The following is a 4,031-nucleotide window of genomic DNA, read 5'->3' on the forward strand; positions in this document are numbered from 1 at the left end:
TTTATTGCATTAGCAGTCCAACAACTATACACGCTGGCGCTAAGCCTCCTGGGTAACGTAGTCCAATAAACCTTATCAACACATGAGCTTCCTTTGCGAAAGGAGATAGTGGCATCCCATAATTCTTTACGGCGGCAATATTGAAAGCAACATGCCACTGACGAAGCTTACCGACACTACTCGAAGACGCACGAGAGACGCGGTAAAGCAGAAGAATAGAAGAGAAGAAAATACAATTGATAATAATGGATACAAATTCCAGAAACATAATTATTTTAATATAAATGAATTAATGTATTGCTGGTTAGTAAGCTATACGACGGAGTATTAGGGCCACACGTGAAGAAAAAAAATATTTTTGCCGTGACGAGATTAAAGTTGACGCGTCGACTTTGAAGTCAACATGTCGACATTAAACTCGAAATGTCGAGAATAAAGTTGAGATTTCATGTCGCCTCTAATCTCGACGCGTCGATTTTAAACTCGAAATGTCGAGAATAAAGTTGAAACATCATATCGACTTTAATCTCGACTTGTCCATTTTCCGTTCCTCTGTCAGCACGCAGACGCTCCGGGCATCCTCCAGCGTGCAGCGGATGACACGAGGTAGTCGTCAATAACCCCGGGGTCATTGTTTGTGGTGTAGGCCTCCATCCAAACAATATAGCGACTAAAACTGTCAATGCAACCATTATTAACTTATACTTCCATGGTCGGTAAACAATGTGACTGCTCGTTCAGACCTCTCGCTCATGATGCTATAATGCTAACAATGCTAGTTAATGAGAATGAACCTGCGCCATTGAGCAGTTTTCATAGGAATTAATGGTGGGCCATTGTTCAGTCCTTGGTCCATTCTTTTATGCGTCCATGTTGCCGGCCCTACCAGTCAGCAAGATTCCTTGTACAGGCACCAGATGTCACTGTCCAACAGAGCAGAACGCTGATCACCAATATCTTCCATCCAACACAACTGTTAGTACAGTTTAGTTCCTCCATAGAGCACCTCTGAATCATGTGTCTATTCCAATAGGATGTTGAGTTCAACAGTTTGGATGAACGTTTACAATCCAATCTTCAGCTGGATGATGGGGCACATGACAAAGAGATTTAAGCAACTTCTGTCTGAGCAGTGAGCACATAGTGGAGGAGTACTGGTTTGCTGGGCCACTTGACCACATTTATCTCATTCTTGTTTTTGCACAGTTTGCAATTTTTTTTTATGTTTTTGTGTGTGTGTGTTGGAGTATGTCTTTCTTTTTTTCCCCCTCCAGGCTAGAGCAGCTAGGCTAGCCTAGAGGTGCTGGCCTGCTCCCTGCAATACCACAGAGGTGCTGGCCAGCTCCCTGCTATACTACAGAGGTGCTGGCCAGCTCCCTGCTATACCACAGAGGTGCTGGCCAGCTCCCTGCTATACCACAGAGGTGCTCGCACACAACGTCTAACTGTTCATTGCCTTGACTTTTTCTTTTTTCTTTTTTTTCACAATGTCTTGTTTTTAAACGTTTTTTTGAGGATTTTATGCTCTGTAAGGTGACCTTGGGTGCCTTGAAAGGCGCCTCTAAATTAAATGTATTATTATTATTATTTAGGTATTATTTTGCTCTACTACGATGACAAATCTGTGAAATGGGTCTATGGCATAATGCATTCCACCTGTGTTTGCAAGGGCCTTGTCAATTGTAAGACCAACACAAGCCAGAAGGAGTGATAAGCTTTAAGCAGGCGACCTAATTGAACTTATGGTGAGATCAATAGCCACTAATGAGGATTGTGAGTCCTAGCCATAGAGGGTCCCTAGTGGCTGTCTGGGAGGTTCATGATGGTGTGTTTGTTTTTGGGGTGTGGAATCTAGCGGCTGGTTCGGATAAAACAGCCAAAACCTGTCAGCTAAAAAAAAACAAGTGCTGAAAATATCTCCCATAATATGACTTGCTAATGAGAACAGTGAAGAGAGAACAGCGAGCCAAAGTGTGATTTATTTATTTTAAGTCCACCACTTCTGCTTCTTAACGCTACACCTGGAAAAATACATCAAAATACCATGCTTTGCAACCAGGGGATTCAAATAAACTGGAAATGAAATTGTACCATCACTTATTTGCATTGTCATTCAGCAATCTCAGAAATAGTGTGACGCAGTTCCATGCACACCAATTCCATGTACACCAGGTCATCTTGTCTTTGAAATACACTTTCAACTACTATCATCATCAAGGTGTTTGTTCTTTGGTCTCTAACTCTCTGCAACAGGAGAACGGTGCGAAGAGAAGCAACGCAGCGGTCTGATGTTTGAGACACCATCTTGGTGTCTCAAACATTGTCCGCTTGCATCGATGATCTGCCCGTTGCAGCCACAATCAGACCTTTAATCAACCCGTGTGGCTCGCTTCCATATCTGCATGTTTTTCTGCCTCTGATTCAATGACCCACTGGAGGCATTAAGAGTAAGAGTCCTACGGTCATGACAGCCAGCGTTACCATGTAGCCTGACAAAGCAGGCCCATCCTTTGGGTTTTTTCAGCCTCAGTAGCTCGGTTTGTGTTCCCCTCCACTTTACTCACGTTGGTCAGTAGGGTCCATCCTCTCTAGCCAAGAGGCCTTGGCTGTTCTTCCTTTAGGATGCATTTATCAAGGCATCCCATGGATCAGCCCATTGGAAGATCCAAATCCAGGTGTGGATTGTGCAGCAATAGCATGATCTGGGGAGCCCCATAACATACACACATACACGCCTGTTTACCTCAGCGTGCTGTTTCCTAAAATACAGAAGATATCAAATATATGTTTTACCATTTATATGAATTGATCATATGATTGCCCTTCTTCTGCTGTACCAGGCCACTGCTCCGAGGTCTCGGGACGTTGTAACAAGCCTTGATGGATACCACCCCATGTCAGACCGTTTTGTGCGAAAGCCTCATACTGTGTTACGATCTGTGTTAAGCGACCCACAGTGCTTTCGGTTGAGTTTGTTAATTGTTTGGTGTTTTGTTTCAAATCAGGGGCACCGTGGCTGAGAACATCACGTTGCTGGGATCTATGTACTTTGCTGCATGGGCGTCTGTGCAGAGCGGGAACAGTGACCCGTTCTTCATTACCCAGGTCTATTATTCCAACAGGATGCTCCGATTGATGCTCCAATCATGGATTCAGAACAACAACAGAACAAAATAAGAACAAAGCTATAGTTTACTGTAACCATAGCTGGTAGGCGTTTTAATGGAAGATCTATGCTTATATACCAATGAACAAACTTATTTCTTCCCTGAGTTAAATATTATTAATGAAATGCAGTGTGGGTAATACGATAAATCTCCCGAATTAGCAATCTCTTGATTACAAACTATGCATTATTGTGCAGGAGTAGCTTCAAGCCCTGATTGAAGGCCACTATAAGGTATAACTGAGGCAAATAAGGTAATAAATGCAAGGACAAAAAACAAATCAAGAACACTAATCTTGAACTTTGAATTTCTTAAATTAATCTCTGAACTATACACTCTACTAATTCTCTATAATAAATAAAAACGAAGTAGCTTCGTTTCTTACTAGCTTATGGCTGGTTCACTGTAGTTTGACTTATTTTATCTTGCCTATAGAGGAGGAGTCAACCATATACAGCTGGGGATGAGACAACCCAGCATGCATCTGGGCTTCTCTTTCTTAGAAAGCACCTGTGTGAAAATCAGATCAGGATGAACACTTTGCCATATCGCTTTTATACACATCGACTCGGGCAGCATTGTGCCTGTCAAGGCATGCCCTGCTCATAAATCCATTAATTGCTGGGGAGCCGGCCAATAGGGTTCTCCGCTGTTACTGAGAGGGGGAAAGGAAAATATTGGCATAGTGCTCGGTTTAATCTGCTAAGTATTTACTCCCTGATGGCGTCAAGGTGCCAGTCTGTCAGAAGGAATGGGTTCTCCTGCTCCCTAGCAGTAGTTCCCAAACTCTCAGGGGACCCAGTCACGAGGTTACTCTCGTTCTCTCCCCATGCATGGTTACTAACGGCAGTGTGTTCAAATGAA

Source organism: Gadus morhua, chromosome 7 (genome assembly GCF_902167405.1).
Source record: "Gadus morhua chromosome 7, gadMor3.0, whole genome shotgun sequence".
Classification (NCBI taxonomy): Eukaryota; Metazoa; Chordata; class Actinopteri; order Gadiformes; family Gadidae; genus Gadus; species Gadus morhua.